This window comes from Papio anubis, chromosome 3 (genome assembly GCF_008728515.1).
Source record: "Papio anubis isolate 15944 chromosome 3, Panubis1.0, whole genome shotgun sequence".
Taxonomy (NCBI): domain Eukaryota; kingdom Metazoa; phylum Chordata; class Mammalia; order Primates; family Cercopithecidae; genus Papio; species Papio anubis.
The window spans coordinates 142,503,188-142,526,378 of NC_044978.1; positions in this window are offsets into that span (position 1 = coordinate 142,503,188).

Sequence of the window (23,191 nt, forward strand, 5' to 3'; positions counted from 1 at the left end):
ACATCCTCACCAGCAGCATGACAGTTTACAAAGGCCGTAGCAACATCAGGTCTAAAAAGAGGAGGTATGAATAATCCACCCCTTGCTTAGTATATAATCAAGAAAAAAGCATAAAAATGGCAACCAGCAGCCCTCACGGCTGCTCTGTCTATGGAGTAGCCATGCTTTTATTCCTTCGCTTTCCTTAATAAACTTGCTTTCACTTTACTCTATGGACTTGCCCTGAATTCTTTCTTGCATGAGATTCAAGAACCCTCCCTTAGGGTCTCGATCAGGACCCCTTTCCTGTAACAATATCTTCTTATAAGACCCATATTCACCATGCGCCTTCCGGTCTTCTGGAGTCTGAATGTCGTAACTCGTATCAAACTCCAGTGTATAACTAAGAAGTCTCCTGAGCTCTGGATACTCTTGAACCCATAGTACGTACAAAACAAAGAGCAGCTTCAAGCAATTCACATGTGTGAATCCATCTTTAGGAATTTATTATCACTATTGGTGCTACTACTACTACTATTATTCGTGAGAATTCTTGGCAGGTGAATGAAATTAATTCAAGAACTCTGAGCTGATGCAACTCTTCCAATGTCCTTTTCCTGGTCCAATATTCCATTCCTACTCAACCCTCTAGCACAGTACTAATAAATATTAAGATATACAAAATAATACAGGGTTGAAAAATTATTATCTGTGAAGTCAAGGGAGGATTTTGGACTAGTGAAAGCATTCTGTTTCCATGAATATACACTGAAGGTTCCTTTCATCCTTTGGATAAATGTAGAGTACATATGTACAACAAAGTCCATGTTCTCATTCTACAATCAGCAAGCTACAGGATTCATGTATTACAGATCTATAGGATTTTGTACTGCATTTCTCTAAAATTGTTTCTAAAAGTATTTATATTTGTTTCTATAACTATTAATCTTTGTAATTTGATATTTTTAAAATTTTAAAGCAAATGCTGGAAAAGTTTCACTGACGTCAGAAAAACAGGACTCAAGATTGTAAAAGCCAGTTTTTGGGTTAATTTGGCCAGAGTCATAACAAAGTGACACTGTGTAATTTGAGCGGAACATAACGAAGGTTCTGCTGTGTTGCAGGTACTCCCATATATTCTTCTGTTATCTCCTTGCTGGTTTTAGTATCACCTATGTTCAATGCACAGGAGAGGTAATTGTGGCAGTGGGTGAACAAGTTTTCCTTGAGACAGTAGGAAGAGGAAGACTCCTGCTCACAATACATACATACTCAGAACCAGCTTCTAGTTGTATTATCTTGCTTTTCTTAATGTTGCAATCTTATGAGGAGTAATTGCAGGGTAGTGTTTGGACACAAGAAACAGTTTTTAAGCCATTCTTCCAATATTTGGTTGTTGGAGCATGGTATTTTGTTTTATTCCTATTGAATCAGGATTTTTTAAAAAGTTAAGGTTAAAACATAAGAACAGCATGCTGAGCTTGGAAAATAGAAAAACAACTCTGATTGCAACTTTGAAACTCTCATCTCCCATCTGCAGACTAAGTTATACAGGGTCAACGGAAAAGGGGTGTCCTTATTAGGGCTCTTTTGATAGTGTATGACAGAAAGAAATCCTGACTGTGGTTTGTTTGTTTGTTTTTTAATGATATATTGAAATAAAATTTATTTATGATAAGTGTATAGTTGACTGTTTTTAGTAAATTTATAGAGTTTTGTTACCATCACTGCAAATCAATTTTAGAACATTTCTATCACTCTTGAAAAATTTCTATGAACTCTTTTACAGTTAATCCCTATTCCCAACCCAATTACCTGTCAATTGCTGATCTTATTTTTGTCTCCAACAAGTCATATTTTCTGGATATTTCTCATAAATTGAGCTGTTTGTATTTGGCTTCTTTCACAGCACGCTGTTTTTGAGGTTCATTCATGTTCAAATACGCATCACTATTCCATTATATTTTATCTGTTTTTTAAGTTCCTCCATTCTTTACCATTTCATTCTGAATTAAAGTCAAAATTCTGTCTTACAAATATAGTACATGGTATGATTTCATGTCCCCTCCCCCTAGTCAATTTGAGTATTCACAATAACCACAATGGCATCCTTGCTGTATTTGCAAGACACCAAGTATGCTTCTGTTTTTGAATCTGCTATTCTGTCTTCTTAGGAGGAAACAAGGAAATTTACACAAATATTATTCTTGACTTGTTTCTCTTCTTCTTATGTGTAAGGATTTCCCTGAGTACATGTTGAAAACAAGCCCATCACATTTTAAATTATCTTTTTAGTACTTATCAAAATCTGACAGTATCTGACTATATATTTCACTCATTTATGTCTTTTTTTTTTTTTTTGCCTGTTCCACCATTAGAATGTACACTTTACACTGGCACATATTATTAGGTGCTTGATGAATATGTGTTAATTGACTGAATTAATTTCAGTAATTTTATTTTTTTTCCCTGCAAATAGCTTATATTAGTCCATTTTGCACTGCTATAAAGAAATGCCTGATGCTGGGGAATTTATAAAGAAAATAGGTTTTTTGGCTCGTAATTCTACAGACTATACAAGAAGCATGGTACCAACATCTACTTTTGTTGAGGCCTCAAGAAGGCTTTACTCAGGGTGGAAGGCAAAGGGAGAGCAGACATGTCACATGGTGAGAGAAGGAGCGAGAGAGAAGAGGAGATGCTAGGCTCTTTTGAACAATCATATCTTGTAACTCATTACCATGAAGAGTGCACTAAGTCATCCATGAGGGATCAGCCCCCATGATCCAAATACCTCCACCTAGGCCCCACCTCCAACACTGGAGTTTACATTTCAACATGACTTTTATAGGCGGCAAATATCCAAAATATTAATATATGAAAGGTGCTATTGAGTAAAACAGAAGAAATCAAAATCCTGTAGGAAAATATGATTAGCACTGTGACAAATTTATTTTCATGAATAGTACTGATTTTTCATGCTTTTCCATGTCCTCTGCCTTTGGAGGTTGCCATCTCAAATTGACTCTGTGCTCAGCCATGTGAATAGCTATGGCTGATAGAACGGTAGCCCACTTGATACAAGTAGGTACTAGATACTAGAAGGAGGGCTGCATGCTGTCATCCTCTCTTTCTCCACTGCCTTCTCTGCTAGAATATCCTTAGCTAGCCTGCTTCAGGATGAGACATAGAGGCAGAACCAATTCAACTCAAAATCTTCAGCATTTTCGTGTTTGTTGGCCATTTGTATGTCTTCTTTTAAGAAGTGTCTGTTCATATCTTGAGCTCATTTTTAATGGGGTTATTTGGTTTTTTCTTGTTCAACTGTTTAAGTTCTTTATAGATTCTAGATATTAGACCTTGTCGGTTGCATAGTTTGTGAATATTTTCTCTTTTACTGTAGGTTGTCTGTTTACTCTGTTGATACTTTATTTTCCTGTGCAGAAGCTTTTATGTATAATTAGGTCCCACTTGTCAATTTTTGCTTTTGTTGCAATTGCTTTGGAGGACTTAGTCACAAACAGTTTCCCAAGGCTGTTGGGAATATTCCCTAAAATAATTTTTCCTGCCTTTTCTTCTAAGATTCTTATAGTTTGAGAAATGCAAATCAAAACCACAATGAGACACCATCTCACGTCAGTCAGAATAGTTATTATTAAAAAGTAAAAAGGAACAGATGCTGGTGGGGTTGCAGAGAAAGGGCAATACCTATACACTGTTGGTGGGAATGTAAATTAGTTCAGCCACTGTGAAAAGCAGTTAGGGGATTTCTCAAAGAACTTAAAACAGAACTACTATTTGACCCAGCAATCTCATTACTGGGTATATATCCAAAAGAAAACAAATCATTCTACCAAAAAGACCCATGAACTCATGTGTTCATTGTGGCACTATTCACAATAGGAAGGCACGGATTCAACCTAGGTGCCCATCCACAGTAAACTGGATAAAGAAAACGTAGTACATATACACCATGAAATACTACACGGATATAAAAAATAATGAAATCATGTTTTTTTGGAGTCACATGGATGCACTGGAGGCCATCATCCTAAACAAATTTACACAGGAACATAAAACCAAATACTGCATGTTCTCACTTACAAGTGGGAGCTAAACATTGGGTACTAGTGGACATAAAGATGGCAACAATAGAAACTGGGGACTACTACAGTCTGGAGAGAGGCAGGAAGGCAAGGGTTGAAAAACTAACCATTGGATACTATGCTCAGTACCTGGGTGATGGGATCATTCCTCACCCAAACCTAAGCATGACACATTATACCCAGGCAACAAATCTGCACATGTACCTCCTGAATCTGAAATAAAGGTTGAAAAAATAAAAACCCCCAAACATGTGACAGAGCCCAAACAAGATCTATCAAACCACAACTGACAGCAATTGCATCCATGAGCCAAATTAAACCCAGCTCAGATAAAAACAACTGACCAGACAACCCATAGTCTTGGGAGCAAATGTAAATATTTATTTTTATATGCCACTGAAGTGCTATGGTTGTTTGCTACATGGCATTATCATGGCCAGAGACAACTCATAAAAGAATGATTTTATACTAGAATACCTGAGATGTAACTGCATACATCAAGTATTGGTGTAATGATGGTGACTCTAAAAATGAGAATTTAAAGAATGGAAATAAAATATAAATTGAAACTCATAAAGTACAAAACTTTAAGAGACTTTGAGATAAGAATGAAGGAAGAAACTGAAGTATGACCTACAAAACTCCAAAATTAATACTCGAATATCTATTTTTGGACTCAACCTGTAATTTAACTATTGGGTACTATGCTCACTGCTTGGATGATGGGATCATTCATAACCCAAACCTCAGCAGCACACAATATATCCAGGTAACAAATGGGTTAAGTCCAAAAATAGATGCCAATATTTGTGTTACCTAAAAATCGATACTAGATGTCAGTATTTATGCTGGGAGACAAATAGTAGGTCTGAAATGAAATATAACACTAATGCATGAAATTAACAACATACATACATACATACACACACACACACACACACACACACACATATATATATATATATTTGTTTTTTTCTTTACAGACAAACAGGAATGCAGCCTTCAATTTAAGTATCTCTCTTATCATTTAAAGAAGAAAACATATAAAGTTTCTTCATAAAATAAAGCAAAAGTATAATGAATGATGGGACTTTAAACTTGAATTGAAGATTTTCTTTCTTAATCAGGAATGTGCTTATACCCAAAATCCAATTGTCTTAAAACAATAACACAGATAGGGAACTGTGAATATAACAGCAACACATGGGCAGTGTCTTAGCTAGGTATAGCTGCCAACAAAATACTGATCTATAGCAAAATGGCCCAGATAATGAGCTATCAATCATGGGAAGGAAAACACAAACCTGCAGCTTAGTTGATTAACCTTTTGCACATGCAAACAAAAATAATCTCAAACTAATAAAGTACATCTCTGTTTAACAGAACAGGTTGCTCATTTCTCATGGCAATATTCTGCTAATGGATGTCAAGAGTTGAGTTCTTACCCGTGATCTAGTGATCTAAACAAACATGTTGGATAAATTACACAAGATATCACAATTAATGCGATTTGATCTCCATATGAAAGTTAAATAGGACAGGAGACAAATGATGAAGGAAAACAGAAATTGGAGTCTCTGGACTAATTTTACCTAGCTCCTTTCCTTTTTGTCAATAAAGCCGTTAGAGGGTTAAAAGATTTAGGAAGCTGTATGTGAAACCATGCTCTTCAAAGTAGCAAGGGGCCATAGTCTTCTGTCTCTGTGGCTCTAGCATATCTTTACTTACTTTCAACGTCCATGATTCATACTTGGGACCAAGTATCAGAAGAATTCAAACATGCACTAAGGTCCTACATTTTGGGCAATGTACCATTCCCAGTCAAAATGGTGACGTAGATGAGATTTGCTTGTAGGACAAGGCATCTGATACCATAGATTTGGTGACAGGAGCTTCTGTGTACATGTGATATGTGCCTACCATTTTTTGAGCACTTATATTATTTCCGGTATAACAAAGTATCTCAGGCTTATTTTATACTTAGCCTGCCACAGATCTGAAAATGCAATTTCTTCATAAACCCTGGTTCTTTTTAGTTCTATAATTCTACATATTGCTACATATAATAAACTATGTTACTAATATAGTATATGGTTTATAGTAATAGATATGTAGTTATAGTTATATAATTAAACATGTAATTAAAATAAAATTAAATTTAAAATATATATAATTATATATAATAAACTGTGTACTATATTACTGTAATTATTATAGTAATCTATAATACATACATTTATTCTCTTTTATCTTTTACCATATGGGTAAATTCTTCCAGTAGTAATGAGCAAACCTAGCACTCAGATCTAGTTTTCTAATACTTTTTCCCAACTAAAAAGAACCAGCATTTTTGAAGAAATTGCATTTTCGGATCTTTGGCAGGCTAAATATATAATGAGCCTGAGATATTTTGTTATACCAGAAATAACATAAGTGCTCAAAAAAATGGTAGGCACATATCACATGTACACAGAAGCTCCTGTCACCAAATCTAAGGCATCAGAGGCAACACCAAAGTTATTCAGTAGAGAAATAAGTTATAAACAATTGGACAAATTTGATTCTATGATACTAATAACAGAAAGTACAGATGATAGATAAATTAGATAGATGTTAGGTAGACAGATAGATAATAAATGAACAAATAGGTAGGTAATCGATTATAAGGGAGACATTTTTATTACAGAATGCCAAGTGTTAATTCATTAACACGGAAGAAATAGGATTGGCAAATTATCATTTATCACCTTCACTTTAAAGATTTGTTCAAAAAAGAATGATTGATAAATAATAAACCAAGGGAGAAATTTTGATGAGGAGAAGAGTATTTGTCTCTAGATAGATTGCTTAGTAGTGTCAAGGGAAAAAGCAATACCTATATTGCGGAGAAATCAGACAACACCTTGACCAATTAACATCACAAATAAGGGCTAGATGGACACTGCGTGTCTCCTACAAAAGACACAGCTTTGTTTTGTAATACTCTGGCCAGGAATGCATACACTGAATTTAATCATGACAAAATACAGGACAACTAAAAACGAAGGAAGAGACACAATTAAAAGTAAACCTAATTAAAGGAAGTAAAATATTCAAAAATGTCAATGCCGTTAATGGCAAAGAAAGGTTGTAGAAACATTTTACAAATAAAAGAGAAAAAATAGCTGTGACAATCATATGGAGTATATTTGATCCTATCGTGGATTATACAAAGGACATTACTGAATCAATTGAAAAATTGTTATATGAGTGTTATAAAGTAGTGCAGCAATTTTAAATTTATTGACTTGGATAACTATATTGTAGTCATCAAAATGTCCTTGTTCTTAGGAAATACGCAATGAAATATTTAGAGATAGAGGACCACATTGAACAGAATACATTCTAAAATGTTTTGGGGAAAAATTTTATATATAAAGAGAGAACAATTATTAAAGCAAATAGCATGCAATATTAATTAGTGAATCTACATAAATAGTATATCAATATTTTTTCTTCCTCCAATCCCCCTCCAACCCCCCCCCCCTTTTTTTTTCTGAGACAGGGTCTCACTCTGTCACCTAAGCTGGAGTGTAGTGGCAGAATCTTGGCTCACTGCAGCCTTGATCCCCCAGGCTCAGGTGATCCTCCCACCTCAACCACACAAGTAGCTGGGATTACAGGGATTCTCTACCAGACCTGGCTGATTTTTTGTACCTTCTGTAGAGACAGGGTTTTGCCATGTTGCCCAGGCTGGTCTTGCACTCTGGGGCTCAAGTGATCCTCCCACCTCAGCCTCCCAGAGTGCTAGGATTACAGGCGTGAACCGCAGCACCTGATCCAACCCTTGAATTTTAAATTATTTCCCAATAAAAAGCTTTTAAAAAGCATAATAAAATATAAATTTCAAAATAGGCAGAAGAAGGAGGGATAACCTTGATTGCTGAGTCTTCTGGTTTTCTTCTTTCTCCTTTGCTGGATGGTTCCTTCCCCTCCTCCTGCCCTTGGATATCAAACTTCAGGTTTTTCAGCCTTCGGACTCTTAGATTTACACCAGTGGCTTGCCGGGGGCTCTTGGGCCTTCAGGCATAGATTGAAGGCTGCACTGTAGGCTTCCCTAGTTTTGTGGCTTTTGAACTCACTGAGCCTCTACTGGCTTCTTCCGCAGCTTGCAGATGGCCTATCATGGAACTTGGCTTTGTGATCCTGTGAGCCAATTCTCCCTAATAAATTCCCTTTCATATATACATATTTCCTATTAGTTCTGTCCCTCTAGAGAACCCTAATACAAAGAACATGTTGCAGTTGGTTCAAAGAAGAATTCAAAAAGCAGAGACATATACAAGTAATAAAAACTTTCAAAATTATATTACAAATGCATGAATTTGCATTTCCATGGGCAATAATTATTTACATTATATTGAGTTTTCAACAACTTACAGATATGTGAAATAGATCAAGATAAATATGGGGATAACCTTGATTAGTGAATTAGACAGGACACCCAAGAATGTATTTTTGCCTTTTCAAGGTATTTTGTGATATGCGTATACATGCCACGCATGTGTGAATGCACACATGCATGCACACAGTTTGTTTGTTTAATCTTATGATATAATTTAGGGGACCCTGAAATTTTCTTTAGGTTACATTATCTCCAAATACTTACATTTCCTTCAAACAAACCTCTGAAAAAGAGATTTGCTGGTCTGTTTGTCATACCCCCACACCATCCAAGACAGTATATAGTATACAGTTAAGAGTTATGTTCATAAATTACTTGAATTTATTTTCTTTATTTTTTCCTTTGGAAACATAATTGTCTTCCTTTATTTTAGTTTTAGACATTTTTCCCTTTCTTATCTTTATTAATTTTATTTTATTGTTTGGACATGTAGAACATTATTAGGGTTCCAAAATAAAATCTAAATAGAAAGTTACTCAGAAGAGAGATGTTCCCACCCCTCTCATACCTACTTCCTTCATCACTTGTGTGCATCCAATTTCATTGTTGTCTAACTTATTATTCCTGTACTTCTTCTTGCAAATATTAACAGATATATTGATGTCTTCTTATATCCCTTTCTTTCTTATGCAAATAGCATATTAAATATGCTCTTTTGGACTTTGCTTTTTAAAAATTGAATAATATCTCCTGTAAGTCATTTTACATGATTTCCTAGATATCTTCTTTATTCTTTTTAAATTTATTTTATTTTATTTTTATACATTTAGCGGGTACAAGTACAGATTTGTTACATGCATATATCACACAGTGGGGAAGTGTGGGCTTTTAGTGTACCTAACCAAATAGTGAGCATTGTAACTAGTAGGTAATTTTTCAATCTTCATCCCCCGCCCACCTTCCCACCTTTTGAAGTTTCCAATGTCTATTATTCTACTTTGTATGTCTATGTGTACCCATTGTTTAGCTCCCACTTATAAGTGATAATATGCAGTGCTTCACTTTGTTTCTGAGTTATTTCACTTGGGATAATGGCCTCCAGCTCCATCTGTGTTGCTGCAAAAGATATGCTTTCTATCTTTTTTATGGCCAAAGAGTATTCCATGACGCATATGTATCCCACATTTTCTTTATTCAGTCATCAGATGGACATTTAGGTTGATTCCATGTATTTTCTACTGTATATAGTGTTGTGATAAACATACAAGTGCAGGTGTCTTTTTCCTATTACAATTTAGTTCCCTTTGGGTATGTACTCAGTGGTGGGATTGCTCAAATGATAGTTCTATTTTTAGTTCTTTTAGAAACTTTCATACTATTTTTTATAAAGGTTGTGCTAATTTACTTTCCTACCAACAGTGTGTAAGCATTACCTTTTCTCCATATCCCCACTTTGTAATAGTAGCTATTCTGACTGGTGTTCCTTTTTTTTTTTTTTTTTTTTTTAGATGGAGTTTCGCTCTTGTTGCCCAGGCTAGAGTGCAATGGTGTGAACTCTGCTCAATGCAACCTCCACCTCCTGGATTCAAGAGTTTCTCCCACCTCAGCCTCCTGAGTAGCGAGTAGCTGGGACCACAAGCACCTGCCACCACGCCTGGCTAATTTTTGTATTTTTAGTAAAGAAAAGGTTTCACTATATCGGCTAGGCTGGTCTCAAACCCCTGGCCTTAGGTGATCCACCCGCCTTGGCCTCCCAAAGTGCTGAGATTACAGACATGAGCCCCCACACCCTGCCCTGACTGGTGTAAAATGGCGATCTCACTGTGTATTTCACTATAGTGTTAATTTTCATTTCTCTGATGATTAGTGATATTGAACATATTTTCTTATGATTGTTGGCCACATGTATGCCTTCTTTGAAAAACATCTGTTCATGTCTTTGCCTACTTTTAAATGGAGTTATTATTTTTCTTGTTGAGTTGTTTGAATTCCTTGTAGAGTCTAGCTGTTATTCCTTTACCAAATGCAGAATTTGCAAATATTTTTTCCTATTCTGTAGGTTGTCTGTTTACTCTGCTCATTGTTTCTTTTGCTGGGCAGGAGATTTTGAGTTTAATTACGTCCAATTTGTCTGTTTTTCATTTCTGTTCCATTTGCTTCTGAGAACTTGGTCACAGATTCTTTGACCAGACCAAAGTCCAGAAGAGTTTTATCTAGGTTTTCTTCTAAGAGTTTTATAGTTTTGAGTCTTGTATTTAAGTGATCAATTTATCTTGAGTTAATTTTTGTATAGAATGAGAGATGTGTTTCAGTTTCATTATTCTGCATATGAGTATCCAATTTCCCTAGCACAATTTATTAAATAGAGTGTCCTTACCCCAGTGTAAATTTTTGGTGACATTGTCAAAGATAAGTAGGTTGTAGGTATGTGGTGTTATTGCTGGTTATTTTTTCTGTTCTATTAATCTATGTGTCTATTTTTATATCATTACAATGCAGTCTTGGTTAGTTTTTACTTACAGCTGCATTATACTCTATTGTGTATACATATCATAGTTTATTTAATGATTTCTCATACTTGGGCTTGTAGGTAAATAGTATTTTTCAGCTACAAATAATGCTTCCATGATGAACTTGGAGGATTTTGCATTAGTGAGGTATATTGCAAGGCAAAGTCCTAGAAATGAAATTGCTGAGTTAAAAAGTAAATGAGCACAAAGTTTGTTAGATATTGTCAAATTTGCCTCCATAGAGGTTGGACTATTTTGTGTCTCTACCGACAATGTATGAGACACCTGGGTTTTGTACTAACATTGTGCACTGAGGTTTCTTTTAATTTTTGACAATCTAATGGATAAGAAGGGATAGTTCTCTATAGTTTCATTTTCATTTCTCTTTATGAGTGAAATCAAACATTATATCTCATGCTTAATGGTTATTTTTATGTCTCTTTTGTAAATTTTCTATGTATATTGTTCACTGCTATAGAAGCTTTGAACATTATCTTATTAATTTTAAAAGTCCTCTGTAACTTAGAAATATTAGCTCTTGTGATTTATGTTGTTAATATTTTCTCACAGTTGTGTCATTTTCCTTTTACTTTGCTTATATATATTTTATTGTGAAATAACATTTTCTAGTAAAATGTATTATTTTTAAAAATTGCATTTAATATTTGAGTAATAATTAGAAACTCTTCTTCTCAACCAAGCTTTCTTATCCAACATACTTTTAAATCATTTATCTTATATTATTTTGCAAAAACAGATACCAATAATTTTAAAATTAAATTTTGGGGTCGACAGCCAAAATTTATTATCATCAAGGAGAAACAGTTGATTTGAAGAATGAACCAAAGAAGAATTTAGGGTATCTTGAAATTTTCTTTGTAGGCTACAATATGTCCAAATATATAAATTCTCAGTACTCAAATTATCCTATCAGCTTTGTCCCATTTCTCAGAGTAAGAGGCAAAACAATCCCTATTGTAAATCATGACTCATAATTATCTAGTTTCTCAGCTTTCTGTTGTTCTATCTCCCAGCAAAAATAAAGACGCTTTAGAATAGAATGACTTTAATATGCATCTCAATCTAACTTTTTTCTTAATCTTACTCTTCTGAAATTATGAATCCACTACTCAAGTTGGATTAGTTAGCATTTTCTCTTCTAATATAATCTTTATTCTTGCTAAATTTTTACTTGTATTTTTCTCCCTTTTCTATTCACCAATTTAAACATCTTATAAGAACTAGTTTATATCTATAATTTTCTTTTTAAGAGACAAGGTTTTTCTCTGTCTTCCAAACTGAAGTGCAGTGTCATGATCACAGCTCACTGCAGCCTGGAACTCCTGGACTCAAAGGATTCTCCTACTTCAGCCTCCTGAGTAGCTGAGACCATAGGCATGAACCACAGCACCAGGCCTGCAACAGCTTTTATAATGAGAACATAGTAATAACTAAGCTTCCTAATTTAATTCAGTAAAATTAATCTATTCATCATATATTTATTAAAGACTATGTCTATAGTAGATGAATTGGTATGAATTCATAGACTTCTTAACATTATGTATTATTGATACTGATATTTAAGTATTAATATATACTTAATTGTATTGGCATTTTAATGTTTTAATTTGCATTGTTTAAGACCATTCAAAATTTAAAAGAGTTTTTGAAGAAAGAGAATGTTTTATAATTCCTTTAGGGTGTGAAATTTTGCTTTGGTTGCCTAGGAACAATTTCTTCCCAAACTGTCCTGGTGCTTCACTGGAAGGAGACCTCTCCCTCATGACGAGCATTGCACTCTGGCCTCAACTAATGGAGTAATCTCTCCCTTATTAGTCTAATTAGCCTAGAGCGCAGGGTTTCCGTTTGAAAATGGTCACAAAACATGTTCCTACTTTTGGACAAGAATGAAGAAGGATTTACTGTATAAGTCATTGACAGCAAACTTGGGTCCAAGAGCAGATGTATTTGATGGATATGACCTCAGTGCTAAGGCAGAGGGAGGCCAGAAAGAGGAATTATTGAGCCAAAGCCACCATTCCTTCCATAAGTTCCATCTCCAGTTTTTACTACTAACTTTTAGAAAATCAGGCACTGGGTTAGTTCAAAAAAAATGAAGAGTCTTATATTGAACTGAAAATTTCTCCAGTCAGGGTTATTAAGTATTGCTGTTGCTAGTTAATATTGTGATATCTTTATTTATTTATTTATTTATTTTTTATTATACTTTAAGTTCTAGGGTACATGTGTACAACATGCAGGTTTGTTACATATGTATACTTGCACCATGTTGGTGTGTTGCACCCATCAACTCATCAGCATCCATCAACTCGTCATTTACATCAGGTCTGACTCCCAGTGCCATCCCTCCCCCCACCCCCCTCCCCATAATAGGCCCCGGTGTGTGATGTTCCCTTTCCCGAGTCCAAGTGATCTCATTGTTCAATTCCCACCTATGAGTTAGAATATGCAGTGTTTGATTTTCTGTTCTTGCGATAGTTTGCTAAGAATGATGGTTTCCAGCTGCATCCATGTCCCTACAAAGAACACAAACTCATCCTTTTTTATGGCTGCATAGTATTCTATGGTGTATATGTGCCACATTTTCTTAATCCAGTCTGTCACTGATGGACATTTGGGTGGATTCCAAGTCTTTGCTATTGTGAATAGTGCCACAATAAACATATGTGTGCATGTGTCTTTATAGCAGCATGATTTATAATCCTTTGGGTATATACCCAGTAATGGGATGGCTGGGTCATATGGTATTTCTAGTTCTAGATCCTTGAGGAATCACCATACTGTTTTCTACAATGGTTGAACTAGTTTACAATCCCACCAACAGTGTAAAAGTGTTACTATTTCTCCACATCCTCTCCAGCACCTGTTGTTTCCTGACTTTTTAATGATTCCCATTCTAACTGGCGTGAGATGGTATCTCATTGTGGTTTTGATTTGCATTTCTCTGATGGCCAGTGATGATGAGCATTTTTTCATGTGTCTATTGGCTGCATGCATGTCTTCTTTTGAGAAATGTCTGTTCATATCCTTTGCCTACTTTTTGATGGGGTTGTTTGTTTTTTTCTTGCAAATTTGTTTGAGTTCTTTGTAGGTTCTGGATATTAGCCCTTTGTCAGATGAGTAGATTGCAAAAATTTTCTCCCATTCTGCAGGTTGCCTGTTCACTCTAATGGTAGTTTCTTTTGCTATGCAGAAGCTCTTTAGTTTAATTAGATCCCATTTGTCAACTTTGGCTTTTGTTGTCATTGCTTTTGGTGTTTTAGACATGAAGTCTTTGCCCATGCCTGTGTTCTGAATGGTATTACCTAGGTTTTCTTCTAGGGTTTTTATGGTATTAGGTCTAATATTTAAGTCTCTAATCCATCTTGAATTAATTTTTGCATAAGGAGTAAGGAAATGATCCAGTTTCAGCTTTCTACTTATGGCTATCCAATTTTCCCAGCACCATTTATTAAATAGGGAATCTTTTCCCCATGTCTTGCTTTTCTCAGGTTTGTCAAAGATCAGATGGCTGTAGATGTGTGGTATTATTTCTGAGGGCTCTGTTCTGTTCCATTGGTCTATATCTCTGTTTTGGTACCAGTACCATGCTGTTTTGGTTACTGTAGCCTTGTAGTATAGTTTGAAGTCAGGTAGCGTGATGCCTCCAGCTTTGTTCTTTTGCTTTAGGATTGTCTTGGCAATGCAGGGTCTTTTTTGGTTCTATATGAACTTTAAAGCAGTTTTTTCCAATTCTGTGAAGAAACTCATTGGTAGCTTGATGGGGATGGCATTGAATCTATAAATTACCTTGGGCAGTATGGCCATTTTCATGATATTGATTCTTCCTATCCATGAGCATGTATGTTCTTCCATCTGTTTGTGTCCTCTTTTATTTCACTGAGCAGTGATTTGTAGTTCTCCTCGAAGAGGTCCTTTACATCCCTTGTAAGTTGGATTCCTAGGTATTATATTCTCTTTGAAGCAATTGTGAATGGAAGTTCATTCATGATTTGGCTCTCTGTTTGTCTGTTACTGGTGTATAAGAATGCTTGTCATTTTTTGCGCATTGATTTTGTATCCTGAGACTTTGCTGAAGTTGCTTATCAGCTTAAGGAGATTTTGGGCTGAGACGATGGGGTTTTCTAAATACAAAACCATGTCATCTGCAAAGAGGGACAATTTGACTTCTTCTTTTCCTAACTGAATACCCTTGATTTCTTTCTCTTGCCTGGTTGCCCTAGCCAGAACTTCCAACACTATGTTGAATAGGAGTGGTGAGAGAGGGCATCCCTGTCTTGTGCCAGTTTTCAAAGGGAATGCTTCCAGTTTTTGCCCATTCAGTATGATTTTGGCTGTGGGTTTGTCATAAATAGCTCTTATTATTTTGAGATGCATTCCATCAATAGCGAATTTATTGAGAGTTTTTAGCATGAAGGGATGTTGAATTTTGTCAAAGGCCTTTTCTGCATCTCTTGAGATAATCATGTGGTTTTTCTCTTTGGTTCTGTTTGTAGGCTGGATTATGTTTATTGATTTGCGTATGTTGAACCAGCCTTGCATCCCAGGGATGAAGCCCACTTGATCATGGTGGATAAGCTTTTTGATGTGCTGCTGGATTCAGTTCACCAGTATTTTATTGATGATTTTTGCATTGATGTTTATCAAGGATATTGGTCTAAAATTCTCTTTTCTTGTTGTGTCTCTGCCAGGCTTTGGTATCAGGATGATGTTGGCCTCATAAAATGAGTTAGGGAGGATTTCCTCTTTTTCTATTGATTGGAATAGTTTCAGAAGGAATGGTACCAACTCCTCCTTGTACCTCTGGTAGTATTCAGCTGTGAATCCATCTGGTCCTGGAATTTTTTTGGTTGGTAGGCTATTAATTACTGCCTCAATTTCAGAACCTGCTATTGGTATACTCAGGGATTCAACTTCTTCCTAGTTTAGTCTTGGGAGAGTGTAAGTGTCCAGGAAATTATCCATTTCTTCTAGGTTTTCTAGTTTATTTGCATAGAGGTGTTTATACTATTCTCTGATGGTAGTTTGTATTTCTGTGGGGTCGATGGTGATATCCCCTTTATCATATTTTATTGCATCTATTTGATTCTTCTCTCTTTTCTTCTTTATAAGTCTTGCTAGCAGTCTATCAATTTTGTTGATCTTTTCAAAAAACCAACTTCTGGATTCATTGATTTTTTGGAGGGTTTTTTGTGTCTCTATCTCCTTCAGTTCTGCTCTGATCTTAGTTATTTCTTGCCTTCTGCTAGCTTTTGAATGTGTTTGCTCTTGCTTCTCTAGTTCTTTTAATTGTGATGTTAGAGTGTCAATTTTTAGATCTTTCCTGCTTTCTCTTGTGGGCATTTAGTGCTATAAATTTCCCTCTACACACTGCTTTAAATGTGTCCCAGAGATTCTGGTATGTTGTATCTTTGTTCTCATTGGTTTCAAAGAACATCTTTATTTCTGCCTTCATTTCGTGATGTACCCAGTAGTCATTCAGGAGCAGGTTTCCATGTAGTTGAGCGGTTTTGATTGAGTTTCTTAGTCCTGAGTTCTAGTTTGATTGCACTGTGGTCTGAGAGACAGTTTGTTATAATTTCTGTTCTTGTACATTTACTAAGGAGTGCTTCACTTCCAACTCTGTGGTCAATTTTGGAATAAGTGAGATGTGGTGCTGAGAAGAATGTATACTCTGTTTCTTTGAGGTGGAGAGTTCTGTAGATGTGTGTTAGGTCTGCTTGGTGCAGAGTTGAGTTCAATTCCTGAATATCCTTGTTAACTTTCTGTCTCGGTGATCTGTCTAATGTTAACAGTGGGGTGTTGAAGTCTCCCATTATTATTGTATGGGAGTCTAAGTCTCTTTGTAAGTCTTTAAGGACTTGCTTTATGAATCTGGGTGCTTCTGTATTGGGTACATATATATTTAGGATAACTAGCTCTTCCTGTTGTATTGATCCCTTTACCATTATGTAATGGCCTTCTTTGTCTCTTTTGATCTTTGATGGTTTAAAGTCTGTTTTATCAGAGACTAGGATTGCAACCCCCGCTTTTTTTTGTTCTCCAATTGCTTGGTAGACCTTCCTCCATCCTTTGATTTTGAGCCTATGTATGTCTCTGCATGTGAGATGGGTCTCCTGAATACAGTGAACTGATGGGTCTTGACTCTTTATCCAATTTGCCAGTCTGTGTCTTTTAATTGGAGCATTTAGTCCATTTACATTTAAGGTTAATATTGTTATGTGTGAACTTGATCCTGTCATTGTGATATTAGTTGGTTATTTTGCTCGTTAGTTGATGCAGTTTCTTCCTAGCATCGATGGTCTTTACATTTTGGCATGTTTTTGCAATGACTGGTACCAGTTTTTCCTTTCCATGTTTAGTGCTTCCTTCAGGGTCTCTTGTAGGACAGGTCTGGTGGTGACAAAATCTCTCAGCATTTGCTTGTCTGTAAAGGATTTTATTTCTCCATCACTGATGAAACTTAGTTTGGCTGGATATGAAATTCTGGGTTTAAAATTCTTTTCTTTAAGAATGTTGAAGTGAGTGTCCCCCACTCTATTCTGGCTTGTAGAGTTTCTGCTGAGAGATCTGCTGTTAGTCTGATGGGCTTCCCTTTGTGGGTAACCCGACCTTTCTCTCTGGCTGCCCTTAACACTTTTTCCTTCATTTCAACTTTGGTGATTCTGACAATTATGTGTCTTGGAGCTGCTCTTCTCGAGGAGTATCTTTGTGGCATTCTCCGTATTTCCTGAATTTGAATGTTGGCCTGCCTTACTAGATTGGGGAAGTTCTCCTGGAAGATATCCTGAAGAGCGTTTTCCAACTTGGTTCCATTTTCCCCCTCACTGTCAGGCACACCAATCAGATGTAGATTTGGTCTTTTCACATAATTCCATACTTCTTAGAGGCTTTGTTCATTTCTTTTTCCTCTTTTTTCTCTAGACTTCTCTTCTCGCTTCATTTCATTCATTTGATCTTCAGTCGCTGACACTCTTTCTTCCAGTTGATTGAGTTGGTTACTGAAGCTTGTGCATTTGTCATGTTTTTCTCATGTCATGGTTTTTGTCTCTGTCAGTTCATTTATGGCCTTCTCTGCATTGATTATTCTAGTTATCCATTCTTCCATTTTTTTTTTCAAGATTTTTAGTTTCTTTGCGCTGGGTATGTAGTTCATCCTTTAGCCCTGAGAAGTTTGATGGACTGAAACCTTCTTCTCTCAACTCGTCAGAGTCATTCTCCATCCAGCTTTGATCCATTGCTGGTGATGAGCTGCGTTCCTTTGGAGGAGGAGATGTGCTCTTATTTTTTGAATTTCCAGCTTTTTTGCCCCGCTTATCCCCATCTTTGTGGTTTTATCTGCCTTTAGTCTTTGATGATGGTGACGTACTGATGGGGTTTTGGTGTGGGTGTCCTTCCTGTTTGTTAGTTTTCCTTCTAACAGTCAGGACCCTCAGCTGTAGGTCTGTTGGAGATTGCTTGAGGTTCACTCCAGACCCTGTTTGCCTGGGTATCAGCTTCGGAGGTTGCAGAAGATTGAATATTGCTGAACAGCGAGTGTTCCTGTCTGATTCTCACTCTGGAAGCTTCGTCTCAGGGGTGTACCCCACCGTGTGAGGTGGGGGGTGTCGGTCTGCACCTAGTGGGGGATGTCTCCCAGTTAGGCTACTCAGGGGTCAGGGACCCACTTGAGCAGGCAGTCTGTCCGTTCTCAGATCTCAACCTCCGTGTTGGGAGATCCACTGCTCTCTTCAAAGCTGTCAGACAGTGTCTTTTACATCTGCAGAGGTTTCTGCTGCTTTTTGTTTAGCTTTGCCCCATCCCCAGAGGTGGAGTCTACAGAGACAAGCAGGCCTCCCTGAGCTGCTGTGGGCTCCACCCAATTCAAGCTTCCCATCGGCTTTGTTTACTTAAGCCTCAGCCATGGCGGGTGCCCCTCCCCCAGCCTGGCTGCTGCTTTGCAGTTAGATCTCAGACTGCCTAGGTAGCAAGGAGGGAGGCTCTGTGGGTGTGGGACCCTCCCAACCAGGTGTGGGATATAATCTCCTGGTGTGCCATTTGCTAAGAGCCTTGGTAAAGTGCAGTATTGGGGTGGGAGTTACCCAATTTTCCAGGTGTTGTGAGTTTCAGATTCCTTTGGCTAGGAAAAGGTATTCCCTTCCCTCTTGCACTTCCCAGGTGAGGCGATGCCTTGCCCTGCTTCAGCGCTCGCTGATCAGTCTGCACCAGCTCACCAGCACCGATTGTCCGGCACTCCCCAGTGAGATGAACCCTGTACCTCAGTTGAAAATGCACAAATCACCTGTCTTCTATGTCACTTGTGCTGGGAGCTGGAGGCTGGAGGTGTTTCTCTTCAGCCATCTTGCTCAAAATCCATATTTTGATATATTTAAAGAGTAAGATGTGATTTGCTGAAGTATACTTTTCAATCAATGTATACCATTCCCTTTGAGGTTTTGCAGATTAAATATTTATTTCAAAAGATAGATAGATCTACACCAGAAAGATATTTTGGAAGGTATGTAATAAGAAAGTAAACTTTTACATTTAATTTGTAATTGATAGAGTTAAAATTTTCTTTTAATATAAAGACATATGCATGTGTAATTTAGCATATATATGTATGTATAGAGATACTTTTAAAAGAAGTAGCATAAAATATGTATTTTATCAAAATTACATCATTTTAAAAATTTCTCATCATCTATCAAATTAAGAATTTGTTACTTACTGAATCAATGGCACCCAAAAGTTTTGTCCTCATAAATGTATTTAACTTGAATTAAGACTCACCAGCAATACAGAAGAATATTACCATGAGACTTAATATCAATTACTTCTAATACGATCTGATATTTTTCATAAGGGAATTGTGCTACTTATGATTATCATATTTTTGCTCCAGTTAAGGACAACCTTACTTTGTCATTTTTTCTCTCTGTGTAGTTTACAAAAGGCACCGGCCCCCCCGTAGAAAATCTTTCTTATAACTTAGACTGGTTTCCTCACAAAAATTGTGCCACTTCTGATTTGAAGAGCTCAAATTATTATATAAATTTTTGCAAAGCTTCAAGCTCATTAGCAACATAAAATGTGCTGTGGCTTGCAGGGGAATTCTTTGATCAAAACTCTTTGGTTCCCTAAAATTCTACCTGTGCCACAGTGTTTCAGTAGAGGAGAGTTGAATGAGCTATTGATATTACAAAGTTCTCATAAGAATATGCATGATTAAAGATCTAAGTAAATTACAGAAATGAAAACTTCAAAGGCACAAGATGAGGCTCAACAAGAACAGAAAATTCAGAAATACTTCAACACAATCAGAAAATGCTTTTGTAAAGCACAGACATTCAAGTAACTCTTTCGTATTGTGGCAAACTAGGAGCTTGGAATAGAATCTGGCTTCTTGCCAAAAAACGTTGTAATGTTCCTGAACTTATTACTTTTTATAAATGAAAGAAAGTAGAGAACATCATCTCCAGCCTTGGAAGGACACCATCAATGCACACAAGTTTCTACATATTTTAAATTAAATTTGGTGGAATGCTGACACAAAAAGGTATCAGTAACAGAGATTTAACCTTTTATAAGAATTTTGGATAAGGTGGAAGGGAAAGGCTTGTTAAAATGGTCTTCACTGAAAGAGAGCTACTATTTTAATTTGAATTTATTTTGTCCAGATATGTAAATTTTAGTTGCTAAGCAATGCTGACCTCTTTTGTGAATACCCAAGATACACTTAAGCCAGATTTCTTATTTTCTTTCTTGTTTCCTTTATGTTTACTTAATTCCTAAAGAAATAGTGAAAGCACTCACTTTACTTAAACAAATACTAACACCAAAACAAAACCAATAAATACAACTTTAAATACATAGTGTTTTCGAAAGTCAACCAGCCTTAAGCTTGGCTAAGTACCTTATTAGAAATGACCTATATGGACAAACAAAGACTGCTTTCGTGGCATAATATTTTTCTATTGTATTGAATTTAGCAAAAAGACTGTTAAACATTAAAAAGTGTTGGTCAGTTTGTGTTTAGTAAGATGTCACTGGAGTTAAACTTGATTCTTTTGGACACCTATGCCTATATTAGAATTTAATATAACCTCTAGCTTTTACTTACTGGGTTTAAATTTTTTTTGTCCCTGAGTACCAAGAATTTTATTCCCTTACTACCAAGTGTATTAAATCAGTGTGTTCAGTAGAGTGAATTATTATTGCACTTTTGCTTCTCAAAATCCTGATTCATCCCCTGGGTAAACTTTAGACACTGAAAAGAATATATACTCATCATTTTTCTTCAAGCAAGGGATGTTCTAATGGCCCTCATTTTATAAAGTGTTATTTTTTGTCTATCTTTTTCAAACAATCTGGCTACAGCCTCTCTATATTCCAGTTCTTTCCTCTGTAAAATAAATATAGTAACTGCATCAGATGATTGATCTAAGGTTCACATGAAGGTACACAAGTGACCTAGCACATTGCCAAGCACAAAGTTAAGTGTTATATTAAAATAATGTACTGTTGTATTAGTCCATTTCACACTAATATAAGGATATACCCAAGACTGGGTAATTTAAAAGTAAAAGAGGTTTAATTGACTCACAGTTCTGCATAACTGGGGAGGACTCAAGAAACTTAACAATCATGGCGGAAGGTGAGAGAAAAGCAGACACATCTTACATGGTGGCAGGCAAGAGAGGGCAAATGAGCAAAGGAGGAAGAGCCCTTTAGAAAACCATCAGATCTCATTAGAACTCACTCACTATCACAAGAGCAGCATGGGGGAAACCAACCCATGATCCAATTACTTCCACCTGGTCCCACCCTTGACATGTGGGGATTATGGGGATTACAATTCAAAGTAAGATTTGGGTTTGGACACAGAGCCAAACCATATTAGTTATTATTTTTAATATCAGGTATTGGAGAATTATTTGAGATTTGTATCTTTAGGCAAAGTGTGTGGCAATATCTGGTACTCTAAGAAAATGAGCTACTTAATTTTTTTAAATAATCAAACCTTATTCTTTCAGTCAATCTTAAAAAATTTATTCCAAACTGAAGTCTTTCTAAAATATACCACATACTTTGCTTTGCCTAAGTCAGTTAGAATATATAATAATTAAAATTTGTTCTTGATTAGGCCCTTTATGAGGAGTAAATATTACAGATATATCTTAGTAACTGCTTACTATATGCCATGACCTATGCTAAATACCACATAGATTATCTCAGTTCATCTTCCTCAAAAACGTTCAAGTTAGGTACTGATAAAATATTTATAAGCAATATAACTGAAGGTTATGAAGGTTATGAAGCTAAAGAAACTTACTCATGGTCAAAGAGAGTAATAGCAGAGCTACATTTTAAATTTAAAATTGTCTAATTTGAAAACTTGCAGATTTAATTATTATGAATAATCTTTTTCACATACTGTTTTTGTGTATGTGAGTTTTGTGGACAAATAGAATTATGTCTATTTCATTTGCACAATAATTAAACTAATTAAATTAGATTACATATCTCGCTAAGTTTGTATAGGAACTGGTAGATAGTTTTTCGCATTCTTCCTATATATGTTGCCTAAATGAGGGACAGAATGTATGATGAGATGTGAACCTAGTTTTCATTTAAACAAATGAGAAGCAGTGTATTACTTAACAGATTCTTGTGTGGTGTCTACTCTTGGTTTAAAAATTAATTGTAAACTTGGGTTGTACTAATATATAATAGTGTTTGAATCAAGAAAGACCCTTTTTTTTCATTGTACTGAAGGTGATATTTACTGCTGTTGGTACAATTATCTATAGGACACAGAGAATTAAGACAAATTAAGAGCAGTGTAAACAATATAATACAGGGTTTACAACTCTTGTCTTTGAGGAATATTTACAAGTGCTGAAGAATTCAGCTCTAGAGGAATTGGCAACATGATTTCTGTTTTTGAAAATGTGGAGCCTGGAGGAGGAATTAGAATTATGTTCCACAGAACTACAGAAATGGGCTCAAACCATCGAATGAAAGGTGAACTTCCATTTCAATATAAGAAGGCGCTGCATGGTGGATCAATCCAACAATGGAATAATTTGCTTATATGACTAGGGAATCACATCCTGAAATGCTTTTTCTTTTCCAAAAAATGTGTTGTAGGTTATATAAAACTTAATAGTGTGTAAATCATATGCCTTGATGAAAATTTTTATTTTTTT